The 24,727-nt window shown below is 38.6% G+C and overlaps 1 protein-coding gene and 1 non-coding gene across 2 annotated transcripts in view; one reads left to right on the top strand and one right to left on the bottom strand.

Moving 5' to 3' along the window:
* Positions 1 to 24,727, bottom strand: part of IL1RAPL1 (interleukin 1 receptor accessory protein like 1) — a 694,793-nt gene that overhangs the window by 183,448 nt on the left and 486,618 nt on the right. The gene's annotated exons all lie outside the window — the stretch shown is intronic.
* TRNAC-GCA (transfer RNA cysteine (anticodon GCA)) lies at positions 22,948 to 23,020 on the top strand. The gene has a single exon. It is a non-coding gene; the product is annotated as a tRNA-Cys (tRNA).

Raw genomic sequence — 24,727 nt, 5'->3', positions numbered from 1 at the left:
TCTTGATATTTCTCCCTGCAATCTTGATTCTAGCTTGTGTTTCTTCCAGTCCAGCATTTCTCATGATATACTCTGCATAGAAGTTAAATAAGCAGGGTGACAACATACAGCCTTGACATACTCCTTTTCCTATTTGGAACCAGTCTGTTATTCCATGTCCAGTTCTAACTGTTGCTTCCTGATCTGCATACAGATTTCTCAAGAGGCAAGTTAGGTGGTCTGGTATTCCCATCTCTTTCAGAATTTTCCACAGTTTATTGTGATCCACACAGTCAAAGGCTTTGGCATAGTCAATAAAGCAGAAATAGATGTTTTTCTGGAACTCTCTTGCTCTTTCCACGATCCAGCAGATGTTGGCAATTTGATCTCTGGTTCCTCTGCCTTTTCTAAAACCGGCTTGAACGTCAGGGAGTTCATGGTTCACATATTGCTGAAGCCTGGCTTGGAGAATTTTGAGCATTACTTTACTAGCATGTGAGATGAGTGCAATTGTGCGGTAGTTTGAGCATTCTTTGGCATTGCCTTTCTTTGGGATTGGAACGAAAACTGACCTTTTCCAGTCCTGTGGCCACTGCTGAGTTTTCCAAATTTGCTGACATATTGAGTGCAGCACTTTCACAGCATCATCTTTCAGGATTTGAAACAGCTCAACTGGAATCCATCCCCTCCACTAGCTTTGTTCGTAGTGATGCTTTCTAAGGCCCACTTGACTTCACATTCCAAGATGTCTGGCTCTAGATTAGTGATCAGATCATCATGATTATCTGGGTTGTGAAGATCTTTTTTGTATAGTTCTTCCATGTATTCTTGCCATCTCTTCTTAATATCTTCTGCTTCTGTTAGGTCCATACCATTTCTGTTTATTTTTACATCACAATTAATGTTCAGATGTTCAGTGTTAGAAAATCATTCAAGTAGCCATAATATACTGTTGACCAGTTAACAAGGCAGGGGTTAGGTGTGCTGACCCTTCACAGAGTCAATAATTCACATAAAACTTTACAGTGGATTCTACATGTCCATGGTTCTGCATCCATATATTCAATCAACCACAGACCATGTAGCACTGTCATACATATTTATTGAAAAAAATCTGTGTGTAAGTGGATCTGTGCAGTTCAAACCTGTCCTGTTTAAGGGTCAACTGTACATCTATGTTTTTTTTATTTTAAAGGAGGGAAACACAATTCATACTGAAGTTTGGTTGGGCTCCTTGGTGAGGCTACCATTGATGAAGCCAGCTCAAATTGAGCTTGAGCCTCCTCTTCTCTGAATTCCTTATATATTTATTTATGAAATATTAATACATAAGTTGCCCTACTGATAAATAAAATCTTATTCTGCATTTACATGCTTATAACTCTTCTTTGCCTACATACCCCCCAAAAGAAGGAAAATTAAAAACCTTGAGAATATGGATCATGCCTCTAATATTTACATTTAATGTGCTTCCTCATTGAGTCAAAGGTGGAGTTCACAAATATTTGATTACTGGCTTCTACTTTTGCATTAAAATGTGCAATTATACAAATAAAGTAGTACAGGGGAAAATATTATGTAAGTTGTGATAGAAAAACAGTGGAATTAAGGGTCTGGCTTTATCACTTTCTCATACGGTATGAAGTGATAAAATCTGCTTCAAAATGAAAGATTCCCACAAGTCAATTCATTTATGGTATGCATTTGTATTAAAACTAAAATAAAGCACATTAAAGTTGGAATTAAAATACTTTATTCAAGGCCCAGCTTTCCCATTTAACAAAAGTGACTCTCCAAAATATCACATTCTTTATTTATGCTCTTGTCTTTATTCATCAGACCTTGACATTTAGAATATTACTTGTGGCCGACTTGATTGAAAACACAAACACAGATGTGGACACTTATATCATGCATTGGTACTTTCTGGTCAGACAGATAATAAAGAATGCAATTATACTATTTTTAATATTATCATCAAAATAAAATATGATATACCTAATATATAAATATATACTATTTTTCTGCAGGTATTTCATAACTCACTGAGAATATACCCACGTCCTCAGTTTAATACATGGTGCTGTAGAGCAATTCTATTTAAAATGTGGCCACAGACCAGAGCTAGTCTACAAATTGTTTTTATTGTTCTTCCATAAAAGAAGTATATAAAGTGAGGGTAAGCATTTAATAACTTTTATAGCAATCTGATAACATCTTCTGAATGAAACAATAAAAATCCTTGGCTACTTTTGTATGGCTTTGTTTTCTTAAAAAAATTACCATTTCTAGTTATTGACTTTTATGATTTTTTACTGAAGTATTGGTCCTTAAGGAACTGGAATGATAGCAAAAAAAACAAAACAAAACAAAAAAAACCTGGTACTTAACCTCAGGTAGTTTCAAAATCATTGGTGTGTTTTACTGCTGTTAATGTTATTATAATTTTAAAAGCTAAATTAATTTTTTCTTTCTCATAGAAACCAAAGTAGGACATTACCAAGCTTGCTTTTTTAAGTCTCAGTTCCTCTATCACAATTTTTCTCTGATGAGTCTACTAGAAGCTAGTTATTAAAAATTTCTATGCCTATTTTCTTTCAGTGATTCTTACACTGAGCAAGTTATTCAAATATGGGATAGTAATTTGTCCATGGCTTCCATTAAATCAAACACAGACAAACATATCTGTACACACAGAAACATGCACATTCTTGGGATATTCATTCATAAAATATCCAAGAACTATTCCAAAATCATATAAGTGTTTAACATTAAGATGTATTAGAAGTCATTAAATTCCTTTTTAGATAGCAGAATTATATTTCCCTTAACTATGAATAATGAATATTTTAAAAAACATTTCCTTGATTCATTGTAATTCCTAACATAAAATGTTATGATATAAAACCTTTTAAAAGACATAAAATTTAACATTTATCTTAAAACAACAACTAGAGAATCCTTTTATCTCTCTTCAAAACCATCAAACACCACCACCACCATTCTAGTTTTAAAACAGTCACTCACTGAACTATCTTTGATCAATCTTCCCTAAAGACTCTATCCTTTCTGGTCAATATCACATTCTCAACAGTTAAAACATTTCATAAACTGAATACTGCACTTCGTAACATTTTACAAAGTTGATAAAACCAAGAAGGATTATTCAAAAGAACCTCACATTAACACACTGTCATTTCTAAATGTCAGGGACTTTGAGCTCAGCTCATAAAATGAAGCTCATGCTTAGAGACAACACTGCCTTCTGAGATAAATCTCTTTTTAAGTCTCATGGTTGTGGGAGGTATAGTCTCAACCCTAGTAAATGACCTCCAAAAGTAGCAGCCATTTTAAGGTCATGTGTACATTCCTGTAAGCAGATGGCATGGAAGGGCTTAACAGGTGTCCAGCCATAGCTTTACACTTCTGCTGGTTCCACCCTAAAAAAACATGTCCTCCAAACATCTGTCTCAAAAACACAGGCAATGTATTAAGGGAAGATTTTCGGACCACAATCATGTCAATACTTCCAATCCTACCTTCTTTTTCAATAATCTCAGTACCTTTTCAATACATACCATCTAGTGGGAAAAGAGATATGCTATTCTGAGTTAAATAATCATAAAACGATTAGAAAATACTTGCAAATATTTGCCTTGCTTGAATCTAGAAATGAAGCTGTTTGTGTGTGCTTCTGAAAGTTTTAAACTAACATTCAAAGATTACTTTTTTCTGAAGAATCTTTCTTAAATTAAATTTTAAATGAAAGGTCAGTATCTTGTGAAATTTACACATTGCAAATATTTTGAAATAAAATGATATTACTGAGTTTGGGAGAGAGTTCATCACTGGTTTTATGTATATGTGAGTGAGTGAGTGTGTGGTTGTGTGTGTGTGTGTGTGTGTGTGTGTGTGTATTTGGAGTATCAATCTCCCATAATAAGGAAAGCAGTAGAGACAACTAAAGATGGGTAAACTTTTTGGAGGTAGCCATATTGCAATTTAAGGTGTATAATTAAATCATGAGAAACAGGGAGAGCCAGTGTATATTCAGTGGCTGGTTCTAGACTGAGTGTAAGGAGGTTATGATGGGGAATAGGAGCTCTGTATTAGTGTAGGTAACTTCTAGTGCAGGGAGTGGTTGAGAGAACATTGCTTTTGTGACTCTACCAGGAAGCATCTGACTCAGAGGGAGGACATGGCTTAGTAATGTTCAGTATGACCATACAGTGGAGTGCTGGATTGGGTCAGGAGGCACAAACTACTGTTCAAGTACACAGTCAGTATTTATGGAGTTTCTCCTTGCTTCACATTGCTGTGGTGCTTTTAGCAATAATTCGTTGAGTGCCCCCTTTATGCACAACAACACTCTTTCTGGGTGCTAGTGCTGTGAGGACACTGGCTAAAAGATGTGGCCTTCAAAACCCTTATGACCTAGTTACAGAGCTGAGATGTCTAACAGCTCCAGGCAACGAACTCTGATAGGAAATGGTGTGTGCAATGCACTCAGGGCTCTTCTAGAGGGTTAGTTGTTATAAGAAATAGTCCATATGTGGCATAATATTTCCTTATCTAATATTTCATTTGATTCTATTTAAGAATTCTTACAATTATTCTATTATATTCCAGAAAGCAACACTTTTTAAAAAAATATTTCTAACAATCAGGCCTATCCTACACTGCTCAGTAGAACTCAGTGATGATGGAAGTGTTCCATATTTTGTCCAACACAGTAACCACTAGTCACATATGGCAACTGAACACTGGGAATGTACCTAGTGTGACTGAGGAACTAAATTTGTAATATTTCATTTAAACTATTTTAACTCTAAATTCAACTACTCACACTTTCTAAATGTATTATGCTCCAAAACTAATTACAAAATTAGAAAGGTGAACCACTTGTAGCACACTGCTTGTTGCATGTAGGACATTTTTTATACTCTGTTTAGTAATTGGCCTAATTGGTTCTGGAAACCATAATATGGCATTCTAATGAACTCAGAAGACCTAACATAAGCTCTTCACACACAACAGTGGTATCAGTTTTTATACATAAAGAGAATACTACTAAGAAGAAAATTTTATAGGAGAAGTTTTAAAAGAGCTATTGATCAAATATAATTTCAGCAGAGCCCTTAAGGAGATTCAATTCAGGAAAATTATAATGAAACAGCTGGTTTTATGTTTTATAAAATATCCATAAAATGAGAGAAACAAATAGCTCAGTTTCATTAGTATTGACTTTTAATTTTTCAACTAAATAATTCAATTTGAAATTAAGCAGCTAAAATATAGTTATGTATATCAAAAGGGATAGTTTCAGTATTATACAAAATAAGGGTGTTTTTTTTTTTTTTAATGAGAATGAACACATTTTCTCTCATCATTCAAATGTTTTCTTACTTCTAACAACAACTAAAAAACCCAATATATAAACTGAACTGGAAGAACCTCTATTTAAAAATTTTTGAAACAAACATAAGGAATTGAAATGAAAATGAGTCTCAAGGCATACAACAATTTTATCAAACAAGCAGTTCTGTGGCCTTCTAAAGTGAAATCTCTTTTTAATCATTCTGTGTTTAATTAAGAAGTAAATCACCGTATTCTAAAGAAGCCTGCCTCTCCCAGCCAACTTTTCTTCTTCAAAAGAAATGCCACAAAGCATCCTAGTAATTCTCCATTTGATCAATCAGGTTGTGAAACTTCCTTTGTGTAGAGCATTGTCATTCTTAGTGCAGTTAAATTAGGTTTTATGGTTTAAAATTGCCCTATTAACTTGGTGCTTCCTGCGTTTTCATTAACTCAAAACATATTTGATATCATGATAAGCTCCCTGAAATGAAACTTCCCTTCTGGAATAAGTCATTCTATTACAGCGGATGCTTACCACGGAACTTGGTTTTGAACATTACATTGCTTTAATATGCTTCCCTATGAACTGATGCTTTGGATGAGGCTATATAATACTAGCATTTATAACCTTATGCTGTGTTTTAGGCCAAGTCATTTCCCCTCTCCCCTACTGTAAAACTGTGAGGCAAACAATTTTTGAATCCCAAATTATATTCCTTTCCAGGAAGAACCTCTGCCAAGTACTTAAGATAAACCCTTAGAAATTACCCTGCTCCCATACTAGGGGAGTGTTCTAAACTTGGGAGATCTATCATCATCACCTAGGAGAACTTAAAAATAAAACAGAGCTGTGGCCCATGACAGACCAACTAAATCAGAACCTCTAGCAGAGACGCTCAGGAATGAGAAATTTTAAAGCTTGGTAGGTGGCTCTTAGTAGGAGCCTCTTGATGAAAGTGAAAGAGGAGAGTGAAAATGTTGGCTTAAAGCTCAACATTCAGAAAACTAAGATCATGGCATCTGGTCCCATCACTTCATGGCAAATAGATGGGGAAACAGTGGAAACAGTGAGAGACTATTCTTGGGGGGCTCCAAAATCACTGAAGATGGTGACTGCAGCATGAAATTAAAAAAATGCTTGCTCCTTGGAAGAAAAGTTATGACCAACCTAGATAGCATATTAAAAAGCAGAGACATTACTTTGCCAACAAAGGTCCATCTAATGAAAGCTATGGTTTTTCCAGTGGTCATGTATGGATGTGAGAGTTGGACTATAAAGAAAGCTGTGCACCGAAGAACTGATGCTTTTGAACTGTGGTGTTGGAGATGACTCTTGAGAGTCCCTTGGACTGCAACGAGTTCCAACCAGTCCATCCTAAAGGAAATCAGTCCTGAATATTCATTGGAGGGACTGATGCTGAAGCTGAAACTCCAGTACTTTGGCCACCTGATGTGAAGAACTGACTCATTTGAAAAGACACTGATGCTGGAAAATGAAGGTGGGAGGAGAAGGGGATGACAGAGGATGAGATGGTTGGATGGCATCACCAATTCAATGGACATGAGTTTGAGTAAACTCTGGGAGTTGGTGATGGACAGGGAAGCCTGGTGTGCTGCAGTCCATGGAGTCGCAGAGTCGGACACAACTGAGCGACTGAACTGAACTGAACTGAGGTGATTATAAAGTGCAACAGAGGTTGCGCAGTATTGCCGTAGCACAAGAGATCTTGTATTTTAGTAGAGGGCTTGCTCAAACAGAATTAAAGTTTCAGATTCTGCATGTCCTGAGAGTAACCATCTCTAACAAGTTCCCAGGTGGTGGTGATGCTGCTGGTCCTTAAGAACCACTGGTCCAGGGCTCTGAGACTGAGTCAGTGACTTTGGATTCTCTTTGGAAATATGCAAATGGTCACCAGCCATCCTTGTCATTGAATATGATACCACTCTTCTTCCTCTTGTGGAGAAGGCAATGGCAACTCACTCCAGTCCTCTTGCCTGGAAAATCCCATGGACAGAGGAGCCTGGTAGGCTGCAGTCGATGGGGTTCTACAAGTTGGACACGACTGAACATCTTCACTTTCACTTTTCACTTTTATGCTTTGGAGAAGGAAATGGCTACCCACTCCAGTGTTCTTGCCTGGAGAATCCCAGGGACGGGGGAGCCTGGAGAGCTGCCATCTCTGGGGTTGCACAGAGTTGGACACGACTGAAGCGACTTAGCAGTAGCAGCAGCGGCAGCTTTTTCCTCTTGTAGTGATTTATCAAACAGAAGGATGAGGAGGGCAGGCTGAGGGAGTGGGAAACACTCAGAGTGATCCTATTGGTGCCCTGGTGGCTCCTTGAGCAGTTACTATAGTCAGAATTGGACCTAAGTATGGTGGACCATTTTCTGGGTCTCTCAGAACAGCTCGCACAAGTCAGCATATTACCAAGGACCTGAACCACACTGGAAAAAGTCACATTGAATATACCTACACTATTTTGAATAAAACACCTTTGCTCCATCAAAAAAAAAGAAAAAGAAAAAGTCACATTGTTTCTCCCTTTCTTAAAAGAAGAACGTTGCCAGGTGGGAGTCCTCATTCCTTTATTCAATAAATTGGACTCCTACTATGTGCCAAAGTATATAAAATAGAGCAGAAAAGAGGCAAGATTCTTGATTTTACTGAATTTATATTACACTCACAATACAAGGACAGAAAGCAACCAACACAAATAAGAAACTTCTAGGTGGTGAAAAATACTCTGGAGAATAGAAGGCAGGTATGGATGTAAAGAGTGCCTGGCTGGAGGTGTTGCTGAGATATCTGAGGGAAGGTGGTAGAGAAGGTCTCAAATCAGTGTGACATATGACTTGAGGTTTGGATATCGAAGAACCATATGTGAATATCAGAGGCCAGAGCTTTCCAGAATCTAGAAAGATGGAACTGATGAGCCTATTTGCAGGGCAGGAATAAAGACGCAGGAATATAGAGGATTGACTTGTGGACACAAGTCATACACTCTCTCTCACACGGGAGAAAGAGAAGGTGGGACAAACTGAGAGTAGCAATGACATGGTAAAATTTGACATATTTACCACGCGTAACACAGAGAGCTAGTGGGAAGCTGCTGTAGAGCACAGGGAGCTCAACTGGGTACTCTGTGGTGACCTGGAAGGATGGGATGGGGGGTTGTAGGGGGACTAAAGAGGGAGGGGATATATGTATACATATAGCTGATTCACTTCCCTGATGGCTCAGATGGTAAAGAATCTGCCTACAATGTGGGAGACCTGGGTTCTATCCCTGGGATGGGAAGATCCCCTGGAGGAGGGAATGGCACCCCACTCCAGTACTCTTGCCTGAAGAATTCCCATGGACAGAGGAGCCTGGCAGGCTACAGTCCATGGGGTCTCAAAGAGTTGAGCACAACTGAGTAACTAAGCACAGCACACATCAAGCTGATTCACTCTGTTATACAGCAGAAATCAGCACAATATTATAAAGCAATTATTCTCCAATTAAAGAAAATGTAAAACACTACACTAACAAAAAGTTCACTTCCTTGTGAATTATGTATCTGTAAATTAACTTTGATTCATATCTAAGGTGGAGAGCATTTTTGGTTCCCTAATAAAAATTCACACTTTAAAAATGGTTATATGAGAATTTCAAGTATCATTATCAAAAGCTACACTAGAGGTTTCATGAACTCAAAAAAGACATGCTCAAAATAATTATTCATTGATGAAATAAGTGGTGTTCAAGATGTTCAGATAGCTAGGGAGATTTTATGGGCCTTACCATGTGAAGTCGCTCAGTCGTGTCTGACTCTTTGCGACCCCATGGACTATAGGCTACCAGGCTCCTCTGTCCATGGGATTTTCCAGGCAATAGTCCTGGAGTGGGTTGCCATTTCCTTCTCCAGGGCATCTTCCCAACCCAGGGATCGAACCCGGGTCTCCCACATTGTAGACAGATGCTTTACCGTCTGAGCCACTAAGTCGTTGGCAATACCAGGAGCCTAATACCTTCAGATAAGCACACTAGGAATCGATCTAAACTCTCTTTGGTCTACCCTCTACTCTATTTCATGGAAGACTCTGTTCTCTGATCTAAATGGAAGGTTGGCTGATTGTCCTCATGATGAACATCTCTCATTTATCATGGTGACTAGAAGTTCCTACAGATTGAGAGTGAAGACTTAAAGGCCTAAGCTCAGCAACAGTTTTCGTGCTTATTTGCGACTAAGTGTTGGTACATTTGACAGAATTTGGTTAACCTGGCTGGTTGCCATGGATTGACCCGGGTCTCCTGCATTGCAGACAGATTCTTTACCGTCTAAGCCACCAGGGAGGACCCATGGATCTCCCACCTGTCTCTAAATTTAGGATTCTAACAAAGTTGGCTCTATGAACCTGAAAATTGCTGAATGGACACATTGGTCTGGTTAGTTTTTCTTATTGAAATCTAAAGCATCTACTTGGGGAAACAACAGACTGAAGTAAGTATGTTTTTAGACTATTTTTGGAAGAGTATTAAAGTTTTGATGATTTATTTATACTTACTCTTTAAAAATAATGCCTTCTTTCATTTTCAAGTACAGTTTTAACTTTCACCGATACATTGGATGAGTTTGCTCCAATTCCACAAAAATGGAAAATGAATGCAAAAAAAAACAAAAGCATGACCTGAACATACCATTCATAATGCACAGATGAAGTGCATTAAAAATAAAGCTGCTCCTTTGTCAAATTTATAATTATACTTTTAAAAGCAGAATGTTAATCATTACCACTTCTGTTTTTCGGTCATTTAAACACAGGTACAAACAAACATAAGCTCTCTTCTCCCCTACTGCTAGTTAATCCACAGACTAGCAAGGGTAATTTCAACAGGACACAGCAGGTCCTCTTGGAGCAATAGCTACATATTATATGCATTTTAATGAGGACAGGATCTAATGCTATGGAAAAAAAGATATAACTGTTCTGGTACATAGCTTCCAACCCTGTGCTCCTCCCAGCCCCATGTTTTTTAATGAAGTGTTTTGTAGAAATGTTTAGAAAGCATTTTAATTCCAACATTACCTTTATTCACTCACTCCCCAACTATGTATTGAGTGCCTCCTGAAAGAATCAGTGGATCACTTTTGATCGTGACGATTATTGTAAATACAATAAGCAATAAGTGTATTAAGTATAATAATATAATAAGTGTAATTGTGACCCTGATTGAGAATAAAAATATTCACAAAATATTAAGTTTAATATTAAAATATTACTTCAACAGTAATTGCTCATGGTTATCACATTACCTGGAGGCTCAGGGGGCAAAATATCCACCTTTAATGCAGGAGATGCAGGCTTGATCCCCGGGTTGGGAAGATCTCCTGGAGAAGAAAATGTCAACCCACTCGGGTATTCTTGCCTGGAATATCTCATGGACAGAGGAGCCTGACAGGCTACAGCCCATGGGGTCACAAAGAGTCTTACATGACTGAGCAACTAAACAACAGCAACAACAATCATATTACCAACTACACGTTAACAATCACATTAACAATTACAATGGACCATATACTAATAGATTAATCATGGGAGTAGCTAGCTGAAGGGAAGGAAAGTAATTTAAAAAAAGAGAATCACCAAGAATGAGTTGTCTGAAAGGAAGTTGAATTGAAGGAAGAAATAGATGATCTCTTGTTAATCTTCTCAACCTCTTATGGTTGTGCACACTGGGGCTCAAACTAATACTGCTAAAATACAATGCAATATAATGAAGAAAATCAGAAATTGGAGTGGCTTATATTCTCCTGCATAAGAGAAAAGTATCTTCCATTTCACTTCTCAGAGTCAGCGCCCCTGGATGGATAACAGTGCTGTAATTTCTCAGTGAAGGAGGCGATGTGCTTGTGAATGTGCTTGTGCATATACATTCATGTCTGAACACATGCATAACGAAACCTGATGAATACATGTGTAATAATAATATGCTAAAAATTGAATTCAAGGTCTTTTGCTGTTTTTCCTGTGTCACTGCATTTACAGAAACCATGTTGGTTTTTAATTATATCAGCTCTTTTATATTTACGATTATACATGAGAAGTAGTGTTGATCATGGGTAAAAATGACTGAGTATAGAATCACCAACCTGGAATTATTTAGAGAACACCAGCTGAATTGAGCTGTTTCAAATCCTGAAAGATGATGCTGTGAAAGTGCTGCACTCAATATGTCAGCAAATTTGGAAAACTCAGCAGTGGCCACAGGACTGGAAAAGGTCAGTTTTCATTCCAATTCCAAAGAAAGGCAATGCCAAAGAATGCTCAAACTACTGCACAATTGCTCTCATCTCACAAGCTAGTAAAGTAATGCTCAAAATTCTCCAAGCCAGGCTTCAGCAATATGTGAACCGTGAACTTCCAGATATTCAAGCTGGTTTTAGAAAAGGCAGAGGAATCAGAGATCAAATTGCCAACATCTGCTGGATCATGGAAAAAGCAAGAGAGTTCCAGAAAAACATCTATTTCTGCTTTATTGACTATGCCAAAGGCTTTGACTGTGGAAAATTCCAATAAACTGTGGAAAATTCTGAAAGAGATGGGAATACCAGACCACCTGACCTGCCTCTTGAGAAATCTGTATGCAGGTCAGGAAGCAACAGTTAGAACTGGACATGGAACAACAGACTGGTTCCAAATAGGAAAAGGAGTATGTCAAGTATATTGTCACCCTGCTTATTTAACTTCTATGCAGAGTACATCATGAGAAATGCTGGACTGGAAGAAACACAAGCTGGAAACAAGATTGCTGGGAGAAATATCAAGAACCTCAGATATGCAGATGACACCACCCTATGGCAGAAAGTGAAGAGGAACTAAAAAGCCTCTTGATGAAAGTGAAAGTGGAGAGTGAAAAAGTTGACCTAAAGCTCAACATTCAGAAAACGAAGATCATGGCATCCGGTCCCATCACTTCATGGCAAATAGGAGGGGAAACAGTGGAAACAGTGTCAGACTTCATTTTGGGGGGCTCCAAAATCACTGCAGATGGTGACTGCAGCCGTGAAATTTAGAAACGCTTACTCCTTGGAAGGAAAGTTATGACCAACCTAGATAGCATATTCAAAAGCAGAGACATTGCTTTGCCGGCTAAGGTCTGTCTAGTCAAGGCTATGGTTTTTCCTGTGGTCATGTATGGATGTGAGAGTTGGACTGCGAAGAAGGCTGAGCGCCAAAGAACTGATGCTTTTGAACTGTGGTGTTGACGAAGACTCTTGAGAGTCCCTTGGACTGCAAGGAGATCCAACCAGTCCATTCTGAAGGAGATCAACCCTGGGATTTCTTTGGAAGGAATGATGCTAAAGCTGAAGCTCCAGTACTTTGGCCACCTCATGCGAAGAGTTGACTCATTGGAAAAGACTCTGATGCTGGGAGGGATTGGGGGCAGGAGGAGCAGGGGACGACAGAGGATGAGATGGCTGGATGGCATCACTGACTCAATGGACGTGAGTCTGAGTGAACTCCGGGAGTTGCTGATGGACAGGGAGGCCTGGCGTGCTGCAATTCACAGGGTCACAAAGAGTTGGACACGACTGACTGACTGAACTGAAATGAACTGAGCTGAATCTCTTAATTTTTCATATAAAGACAGAATAACATGTCCAAATTTACACATCTAGTGACAAAGCCAGGAAGATACACCTCTGCCTGCCCTATAAGAAGATAATTTCTGAGTGGCTCCCACCCTCTGGGGGGTTTCCCTTCTGCCTAAATCTCAGCTTCCTGGTATTCTCATGTTTGCCCTTCTTCCTCCTCAAAACATTCTCTTAGAGTCTCAGACCTTATACTCAAATGGTTGAACTAGTTTAAAGTGTTAATCCTTCCAGGAATATTTCTATCTTAACATGAATCAAAACGTAAACTGAACCAAAAAAAACCCAAAAAACTCTAAACATGGGATTTCTGGAATAAGTGAGGATGAACGACAACTTTAGCATGATTTCTGTAACTAAAGATCTGTTCAATGCTTTGCCAAAATTAAATTCCACTGGTAGGAAATGTGTTTCTAATGAACAGAAATGCCTGCTAACACTAAGTCAGTTTTGTGGGAGGGAGTTCCTGAAGAGTAAGATAACTTGACAGTTTCATGAGATAAAAATGTTTAAGAATCAATGTTTCAAAAAAAAAAAAAACTTGTTCAATACATGCCCTGAATTTTGACACATTAATATACTATCCATTCAGAACATCTATATACAGTATTAACTATGTGTTAGATCATGACCTAGGATTTCAAGTATTGTACTAAGATAAGGACTGTACTCTCTTGGAAATTATAAGGGGGTTGTGGGGAGGGGGAGATGGAATAACAAGGAAACAAATAAAGAAGTAATTTCAGATGTAGCTAGCCAAAATGAAAGAAACAGAATTGGGAACTATGATAGGGATTGACTGTGGGCTACTTTGGGCTGGGTGGTCAGAAGACTTCTTTGGAGTGATGATATCTGAGCTTAGACCTGAGGGATGAGAAGGCAGAACTCATGAAGCAGAGAAAGAGGTTTGTGGCATTTGAAGGAACAACAAGAGCCAAAACTCTAGTAGAGCTTGGTATGTGAGCAGAAAGGGATGTGACAGGTGATAAGATCAGAGAAGGAAGGAGGGGGGCCTGTTGATGTAGCAACTAGTCTGTACTTGATTCCAGGAAGTAATTGAGCAGTTTTAAGTATGAAAGTGGTTCAACCCAATTAACATTTCAGAAGTGGCTTTCACTGCTGTGTGGAGAATGGATTATAGAGAAGAGTGAGGAAGCTTGGAATAAGATGGTGATAGAAGAGTTATGGACAGGTATAGGGCCAAATTTGAGACACAACCAATAGGACCTGATGGATTAGATGTCAGAGGTGAGAAAGAAGGAAAAACCAAGAATGGCACCAAGGTTCTTGGTTTTAAAAATACCTAAACGTTGGTTCGATTTTAGTAGATATAGATGATGTATAAATATAACTTTAAAAGTTAAATAAAATAATTTTATAAAACAAGTGATGTAACCACTGCTAAAAAGTCAGAACACCATATAACATTTTTCATCATTTTGTTTTATCCAAGTTCTAACAATTTACGTATATTGTTGAGTTTAGTTACAAGCAAGATATGTGATTAAACTGTAAGGAGTCAAGAACATTTTTAGAAAGGATAATGGCATTAAGCACATATTTTATAGGCTGTAATAACAGCCATGAATGTTTGAGACTTAGGCTTTAAATAAGGGGAATTAAAGAGACATTAAGAGGAAATAAACCTTCACAGAAACAGGGAAAGGGATGAAATGTTTTCTGAATAGCACTAAGTATACTGCTGTAATTCATGGTGAATCCTAGTGGTAACTTTCCCAAAGAAATCATATAAATTCACCAAAACATTAAAGAGCAACTTTATTTCTTTAAAGAAACAGAAAGTCACCAAATATATGTCAGTGATAAAATGTTTATGCTGATTAGCTTCTCCTTTAGCCTCATGAGCTAAATACCCAAGAATAATATGAGACAGAAGGAAATTCATCAAGGAGTATTAGGCTTATAAATGTCCATTCCATGGCTAACAGATACAATCATTCTCCCAAAGTCACTAACTATCTGTCTTTTTATAATCAGAAAACTCTGCATAATATTATTTTGCTCTTAAATATTGAGTTTCATTTGAGAAGCTCGAACACTTAATAGTAGTTTTTTTCTGAGATTCCTATTACGAGCTGGATTGCCAACCCCCAATCTCCAAGAACACCTTGAGTTATAAAAAGAATCTCAAGAAGAAAGATGGAAAATAAATGAAAGGATTTTTTTCAATAGTTTGCTGAAAGCCTAGACAAATTAGAAGAATCACTTATCTGATGTCAAATGCAAACTCTATTACTCTGGAGGAAATAAGTTGTTTCAATCTGTTGGGGAAAAAAAAAGTTGTTTCACTTCAAACTATTGCCAGAAAGATACCCAAGAAATTTAATGTTTCCAAAGTTACCAATCACCCAGAACAAGATTATCCTTTTCTTCAATTTTTTCAGTGTACCTTGCAATAAAAAGTGGGAATCTAAACCTAGCATAAAGCTGGTTAAAAGAAAGTCAAGTTTAATAGACAAAAATATCATATATAGATTTCTTAGCTGAATGAGTTCAGGGTTCATAACTGGGCTGTTTGCCCACTGCCTAAAGAGATGATTGCCCTCGGTTCATTCTTCTGACAGTTAACAAAATAACTTCTAACAGTTGTTTTGGGGGAATGTTACTGAGTGACTTGCCATCATGAAATTTTACTTCAGTAATTTCCCATAAGCTTTAATAAAAAGAAAACTTTAAGATGGATTAAGCCACATGTGAATATAATTTCTTCAAAGCCAACACCTACATATACACAACAGAATATTTTTCCTTTGTATTCAACACTAGAAAGAGATATCCATGTGGATTAAAATTCATGTGAATAGAATTCCTCAAAAAACAAAGCATAACATTTGATTTTCCAGATTCACTGCTTTAAGCATATACTTAAATAATGAGACAAATCATGCACCAATAAAAAGCTACAATAAACACATCCTGAATTGACTATTAAATGAAGTTACCTGAAGTATTATTGTTTCTCTTCCTTTGCATAAACATAGTTAATTATGGCAAGTTATTAATAAAAATGGAGACTGGTCTATTGTTTTACATTTATTCAGTGATTCAAAGCATCAACACACCAAGCATGAATGTATCAGGGATTTCTGATAAAGATCTTGGCTTGACTGCTTAAGAATTGATGTCTAAAAAAACTGAAAAAGCTTCAATTTCAAATTCAAGGAGATAAGATTAGAGCAGGATTAAGGTTGCTTCATGACCCTGATGAAAACTGCTGTATTTTCTGCATTCTCTATTTTCTCCCATAGAATGCATCACCTTCTAACATACTAGGGCACTTATTTTTTATTATATGTGTTATTCATAGTCTATGGTCCCTCACTAGAATATCACATCCACAGAAACAGGAATCTGGAACTATTCTGTTCCCTAATGAGTTGACTCATTGGAAAAGACTCTGATGCTGGGAGGGATTGGGGGCAGGAGGAGAAGGGGACGACCGAGGATGAGATGGCTGGATGGCATCACTGACTCGATGGATATGAATCTGAGTGAACTCCGGGAGTTCATGATGGACAGGGAGGCCTGGCGTGCTGTGATTCATGGGGTCGCAAAGAGTCGGACATGACTGAGCGACTGAACTGAACTGAACTGAACTGAATGTAGCCCAGGTGCCTAGAAGAGTGTCTGGCACATAGTAGGCACTCAATAAATATTTGTGGCATCAATGCATGTTCTCTAGTTCTGAATAAATTCAAAGCCATTATCTCTTGGAATAATTTGTACATACATGTGCATACACACATACAGAATTTAAATCCTATGTACTTCTAATGCCTTTATATCTGTTGGTAATCAATCAGTGCATGATTACAGACTTAATGCAGAGCAACACATATAAGACAAATAGTAAATATTTGTTTTAAATGAGGATACCATTAAAAATTGATATCAATGCTTTTAAAAATAGTACCTTCTGATTAAATAAACTTTCCACACAGAGTATAGTAGCCAATGTGACCATTGCATAGATTGTATTATAAAATGTAAAGATGCTGTCTTTGCTAGACAATTGCAGCAAAATGTAGAAATGGAATTAAATGTGATAGCCAAAAAGATTAAGTAAGATTCACAAGCATAATACAGCCTTTGAGCATATGGAATAAAACCTGATTTCCTTATTCCAGCTCCAAATGTCACAAACACCTAAGCAAGGTCTTAACGATAAAGTAATGTGTGCATTCTTAAGTTCCATCTGTCTAGTATTCTCAAGAGCATCTTTAGCGCTAAAGTTGTCTACAGTTTTTGAGCACCCCATAATCCTTCATATACTCCTTTTCTTCTTTAATTAATGACTGATTTTATACAAGGTAAGTGGAAAAACTTTTACCCTAAGATGGTGGAGTAAAAGGACGTGCACTTATCTTCTCCTGCGAGAACACCAAAATTGCAACTAGCTGCTGGACAGCCATCAACAGGAGGATGTTGGAAGCCATCAAAAAAAGATACCCACCTTCTAAGGACAAAGGAGAAGCCGCAACAAGAGGGGTGCAATCGCATTTAAAATCAGCAGAAGAATGGATAAGAAAGCTGTGGTACATATACACAATGGAGTATTACTCAGCCATTAAAAAGAATACATTTGAATCAGTTCTAATGAGGTGGATGAAACTCGAGCCGATTATACAGAGTGAAGTAAGCCAGAAAGAAAAACACCAATACAGTATACTAACACATATATATGGAATTTAGAAAGATGCGAGACAGCAAAAGAGACACAAGAATGGCATTGAAACGTGTATAATATCATAGATGAAATGAATTGCCAGTCCAGGTTCGATGCAGGATACAGGATCCTTGGGGCTGGTGCACTGAGATGACCCAGAGGGATGGTACAGGGAGGGAGGAGGGAGGGGGGGTCAGGATGGGGAACACGTGTATACCTGTGGCAGATTCATGTTGATGTATGACAAAACCAATACCATATTCTAAAGTAATTAACCTCCAATTAAAATAAATAAATTTATATTTAAAAAAATCAAACTCATACCTGCCAGAGACACTTGGAGGGCACAAACAAAACTTGTGCACACTAAGACCCAGGGAAAGAAGCAGTAACTCCACAAGAGACTGAGCCCGACCCGCCTGTGTGTCTGAGGGTCTCCTGCGGAGGCATGGGTCAGCAGTGGCCTGCCGCAGGAATAGGAACTCTGGCAGCAGCAGTCCTGGGAGGCACAGCACGTGGCGTAAGTCGTCTTGAAGGAGGTCACCATGTAGCTGCACCATAGAGCAGCCGGGTAGACAACTCATAACCAGGAGAACAATTATAGCAGAGAAGTTCTCACACTGCTGTAGAAGTTCTAGGCCCTACAAGAGATTTTCCAACCTGGGGATCTGACAAAGGGACTGGGAATCCCTAGGGAATCTGACTTTGAAGGCCAGTGGGATTTGATTACAGAACTTAAACAGGACTGGGGAAACAGAGACACAGACACTCGGAGGGCACAAACAAAACCTTGTGCACACCAGGACCCAGGAGAAAGGAGCAGTGACCCCACAAGAGACTGAGCCAGACTTGCCTGTGAGTGTCCAGGAGTCTCCAGAGGTGTGGATCGACAGTGGCCTGCCACAGGGTCAAGGACACCAGCAGCAGCAGTCCTGGGAGGTGTGGAGTCTTGACATAAGTCCTCCAAAGGAGGTTGCCATTACACCTACCATAGAGGCTAAAGCCCTTCCATAGAGACTACAAACCCCAGGACTGGGCCGCCTCAGGCCAAACTACAGGGAGGGAGCTATATGGTAAGAGTCAGACACGACTGAGTGACTTCACTTTCACTTTTCACTTTCATGCATTGGAGAAGGAAATGGCAACCCACTCCAGTGTTCTTGCCTGGAGGATCCCAGGGACGGGGGAGCCTGGTGGGCTGCCATCTCTGGGGTCGCACAGAGTCAGACACGACTGAAGCGACTTAGCAGCAGCAGCATCAGAGCTCGGCCTTGCCCACCAGAGCAAGACCCAGTTCTCCCCACAGCCAGTCCCTCCCATCAGGAAGCTTCCACAAGCCTCTTATTCTCATCCATCAGACCACAGACAGAATGAAAACCACAATCACAGAAAACTAAGCAAAAACTGATCACGTGGAAAAACGCTCTCTAATCAGTATTAAAACAAGAATACATAACTAAAACAACCTTTCAAGTTAAAATTCTTAACAATAAAAATGTCTACATTGTTGCAAAATATGTTGGCTGTCACTTAAGATGGGTTAAGAAAGTTTAAGGACTTGGAAATGATATAGAATTCAGCATATGGACATGATACCAGGTATCTTGGTGTGTATGCCCTTCCAGATCCACTCTCCATGCTCTGAGGACTGAGTGACTGTCAATACCATCTCCCATCTCCAAATCCCATGATCCCCTATGACCTCCCATCCCTCCAGGTCCAAGTTGGGTATGGCCCATGAGAATGTACACCAGCCACAAGAAAAAGAACAAAGGCCCTTCCCGCCAGGTTTCTATGGGTCTGCTGGATTCCTCTACTGAGGACCTCACCTCCTATCCGGAGGTCTCTCCATAAAACCATGCTAACTTTCCCCCCTTACTTGTTATACCCTGTGTGTGTGTGTGCTAAGTTGCTTCAGTCACATCCGACTCTTTGCCACCCCGTGGACTGTAGCCTGCCAGGCTCCTCTGTTCATGTACTTCTCCAGGCAAGAATACTGGAGTGGGTTGCCGTGCCCTCCTCCAGGGGATCTTCCCAACAAGGGATCGAACCCTTGTCTCTTATGTCTGCTGCAGTGGCAGGTGAGTTCTTTACCACTAATGTCACCTGGGAAGCCCTAGGGATAGTAGTGATTCCCTATCAGTACTAAACCCAGGGTACAATACTTCCCTTACTGTTCTTTCCCATTTTCTATTTCTTTGGAAACAGTCTGTCTCTTCATCTTACCTGGATGCCATCCTTCCTTCAGGAATGCCATCCTTCCTGCTAAACCTCTGATTAGATACACTGACTTTCTCACACTGATGTCCTGCCTTGACATTCAGATTTTACAGCTCTGTAAACAGCATGAGCTCAAATAAAGACTGATGGATCATCTGGGTTTTTTCCAATTCTTTCATTCCTCCACATCCCATTTGTTAGCCATGCTAATAAATGTGTGGCTTCCCTAGTGGCTCAGTGGTAAAGAATCCGCCTGTCAAGGGTTCGATCCCTGGGTCAGGAAGATCCCCTGGAGAACGAAATGGCAATCCACTGCAACAGTTTTGCCTGGAGAATCCCATGGACAGAAAGGCCTGGCAAGCTACAGTCCATGGGTTCTCAAAAAGAGTTGGACATGACTTAGCGACTAAACAACAATAGGTACATAATCATATCTCCTTGTGGTTATAATTTACATTTCCTTGATGACTAATCATGCTGAGTATCTTTCAATGTTCTTATTATCCATTCTTATACTAATTTCTTCATTGGGGAAGTATCTGTTTTTATAATAAAAATAATTTCATTGAAAGTTCACTGCAATTATTTGCAAAATGGCTGAACTCTCAAGTATACAGCACGCTTATCAACAAATTTTAGCTTTGATGAACTGATTACTTGATTGAAATCTAGCAGCATTGATAGTATCATGCATTTTATTATGCATTTTAATACAGGAACCTACCATAGAGTTTACAGGCATGCTTTAATTTTTTTTTAAAGAAACAAAGGCAGTCTGACTAGCACAATCTAGCAATACTCTTATACTGAACTATTTTCATTCTTTTAATTTAAAATTATAATCAAGATTAGAACATCTTATTCTCCCTAAGACACATGTAATCTGAAATTGGCACAGCAAGAGTTTGCCACAAATGCGAGAGGAGATAGAGACGGCTCATTTGCTTTTAAAATGGATACGATGAATATAGCACATGTAGGGAAAAATTAACTAACTGGAACAAAATGTTTTTCACAACCATTCCTCTCAGCTGGAAACCCTACTATCGCTTTTTTTTAAAGATAATAAGAAAGTCCATAAACTCAAAATGCCTCTATTTTTAATCACTTAAATCCTATTTTAATTTTGAATTTGACAAAGTAGAATAGCTACTCAGGATCTTTCACAGTCACATGTATTCTTCAAAAGGACAATCTGATTCTTCAAAAGACCCCTGATTTAGTATGTTTTTAATAACAATAACTGCTATTGCATTTTGAATATAAGATATATGCCTGTGTGTGAACAACCAATGCAAGTCAGGAGTGCATCAAACGACACTCAATCTACTGAACTAGAAAATTATAAGATGGGAAGGGTACGGGAAGCTACTTCCCTTCCTAGATATCATGATTTTGATTTTGGTATGATTTCTTCACTCTTTCTCAAGTTACACACCTCAAACTCATTGAGTGCTGTCAGGACCCTCATCCAATTGGGAACATTTTCAAGGACAGCTTTCAGTTATTGCTCTTATGATTCCCCTCTATTGTGAATTTCCTCTGTTCTTACTCATAGCTTCTCTGCCTGCCAATCCCCAAAGCTTCCTAAAGAGCCTCTTGACTTCACTTGTTCCCCACTGCTCATCAGAACTCTGCATTGTTGCCAGAGTTGCCTTTCCAATCACTCATATCCACCCCTCAAGCATTTACTACTCCTTATTGCCCATCATGAAAAGTTCCAGCTCTCTGAGAAACACTAAAAGGCCTTTTCAAATCTCACTATCCACCCATTCTATCTTCCACATCTTACTTGATTATCCCTCATTTCCAACATATTCCAAAATTCCAACAGACATTTTTAAAGGGTTTTTTAAAAAATGTGGACCATTTTTAGTCTTTATTGGATTTGTTACAATTTTGCTTCAGTTTTATGTTTTTGTTTGTTAGCCAAGAGGCATATGGGATCTTAGCTTCCCAGTAAGGGATCGAACCTGCACCCCACATATTGGAAGGAAGTCTCAACCACTGGTTCTCCAGTGAAGTCCCCAGTCAGAAATTTTAATGAATATAAAATCAAGTTTCACATGTTTACATCTTTGCTTAGGCCATTTCCACCTTAGAATGTCTTTTCCTATTTTCTTTGTCAGATAAAACTCCACTTATTTGCCTAGAATATGTTCCATGAACACTTCTGCAGGACTTTCATAGACTATCTCAGGCAGAATAACTTCTGCCCAGTTTTTCCATATGGTGTGTACTTGCCTGTACTACAGCTTTAAGCACATTCTATCTTAATTATTACTATATTTTAGTTTCATATCCATCAGATTTTGCAATGGGGACAGGACTAGGGAGCACGTCCTATTCATCTCTAGCATAAATCAGAGAAGAGGACCTGTGCATTTCTAGCACAGCATAGAATCTTGATGAATAACTCTTTACTTAAACATGCGATATTTACACACTTAGGACCAGCAGGATATACAAAAGTCTATTTCTTGTTTTCCTTCTATGTTCACACCTGCAAGACACATAGCTTTCAATGGAAAAACATGTTCAAAATTATCTTTTGTTTCAATGTAGCCATTAAAATTGTATGATGGTTAACTGGCCAATTTAAAAGTCTAACTTTCACCACAATTTATATATTCAGTGTGTATAATGGAGCAATAATAAAACTGAAAATGTTCCATTCAACTCTATAAGATAATCAATCAATCACTGCATTGGTCAAGTTTTAGGAATGCCATTTCTGCATTGAAAGCCAATAGGTGTTACAACAGTTGTGTCCACAGAGAGAAGCAGGTTTGCCAGGACTTGGAAAACTGGACAGGGGAGGGTCCTTCCAAAGGAGAGAGGGATACTCAGCTTCAGCATGAGTCCGATATTGCTAGATCTGCAGTTTTTCAAGAGGCAAAATGGATGTGCTCAGGAGAACTCTCAATCTTTAAATGTGAGCAGCCACGTGACACAGAACTAGAAACAGCATATGACCTAAACAAAATATACCTTCAAGCCACACGGACCAGCAGGAGACAGTTGTCAACTCCTTTTAAGGATGCTGAAGAAGTTCAAAATTGGATTCCCTGGTGGCTCAGACGGTAAAGCGTCTGCCTGCAATGCAGGAGACCCAGGTTCAATCCCTGGGTCAGGAAGATCCCCTGGAGAAGGAAATGGCAACTCACTCCAGTACTCTTGCCTGGAAAATTCCGTGGATGGAGGAGCCTGTTGGGCTACAGTCCATGGGGTCGCAAAGAGTTGGACATGACTGAGTGACTTCACTTTCACTTTCAAGAGTCACTTGGTAAGACAGACTTGAAGTCAGCGGGACACTATATTACAATAGCTATTTTGAAGTACATTTGACAAGAGGTATAAAAATAATTTTAGAAGTTCAGAATTCCACATACATTCACGTTCAACTTATACTGTTCAACTGTAACAATACACTTTATCCAGATTTTATAGGTTTTATTAAGGCAGAAGGGAAGGAGAGGCCCCAAAGAAATCTGGATATTCTCCTTGTAGCACATGATGACTCACCACTGTTTTTGCAGCTCCATCTTCTTTCCCAGGCTTCCCTTGTGGCTCAGTGGGTAAAGAATCTGCCTGCAATGCAGGAGACCTGAGTTCAATCCCTGGGTTGGGAAGATCCCATGGAGAAGGGAAAGGCTACTCACTCCAGTATTCTGGCCTGGAGAATTCCATGGACTATATAGTCCATGGGGTCGCAAAGAGTCAGACATGACTGAATGACTTACACACACACACACACACCCTCTTTCCCTATGAACAAGATGCCTATTCTCTGTGGACTAACTTTGGCTCATCCTCTAGACCAAAGCAAATTAATGAAATCAACTCATGACAAAATGAGAACTGTAGAGAAAATGGCTTTAATGTATTATCATTTTCATGTGTGTTGCAAGGCTTAAAAGAGGGTTACTAGCTCAGAGACGTAAATACAGGATAGTCAGAAGTTACTGGTGTGGTTGCCAGATAAGAGACTAGTGAAGAGACCTGCTTGATCCTCTTACAAATTGTACATAGAATTAAAATAAAATCTATAAGAAATGAACTTTTAAAAAATTCTACAAGTTCCATCATCTAAATAAGGGCAAAGCTATCATGTGAGTAAAAAAGAGTTGCCCAACTGACCTCCACTGTAGAGTATTTGTTTTGATACTTTTTTCTTCTTAAGACTCCACCAAAGAATTTTTATGTAGCAGAAAATTCTAGGCATCACCCAGACATCATTATGAATTTTAAAAATTCCTAGTCACTACTTCAATTCTCTGATCATGCCATAGATAATTTAATTTATTTTTTGTTCAAATGCCAGCATCTGTTGTCAAGTCTCAAAACACTGATTGAGAATCTATAACAATTAGTTACTCACAGTCACTATGGAAACAAGATGGCTTCACTGAAAATCAAGGATTCATACACTATTAAAATATTTTTAATATCATGTGCTCTATTATGCTATCATTTCATAATCTTGTGACATGAAAATAACATATGAGGAAGTGGTTTATGATCTGTGAGACCATATTCAGGTGATATTAGCAGCAACAATAACAACAAGACAAATGTTGTAAGATCTTTAATGGCCTGAACCTAATTAGCACAGTAATTACGTTGCCTGAATTTCCCTCTACGCTCTCCACATCATAGCAATGTGCTCTTACAACCTGTGTCAGAAGAAGCTTCCATTTGTTGCTATTATAATGTTAACATGGATCAGGGAAATAGAAGACTAAAGATAGAACACAGGAGAAGAGCCGGTGATGGCTTCTTATACTCCACATGAAAACATCTTTTCCCCATGAAAACCCAAGATGTTCCATTAAGATCCCAAGT

This window comes from Ovis canadensis, chromosome X (genome assembly GCF_042477335.2).
Source record: "Ovis canadensis isolate MfBH-ARS-UI-01 breed Bighorn chromosome X, ARS-UI_OviCan_v2, whole genome shotgun sequence".
In the NCBI taxonomy this organism is placed as follows: Eukaryota; Metazoa; Chordata; class Mammalia; order Artiodactyla; family Bovidae; genus Ovis; species Ovis canadensis.
Note: the sequence above shows the minus strand (reverse complement) of the source record. Positions and strands in the feature narration are given on the sequence as shown.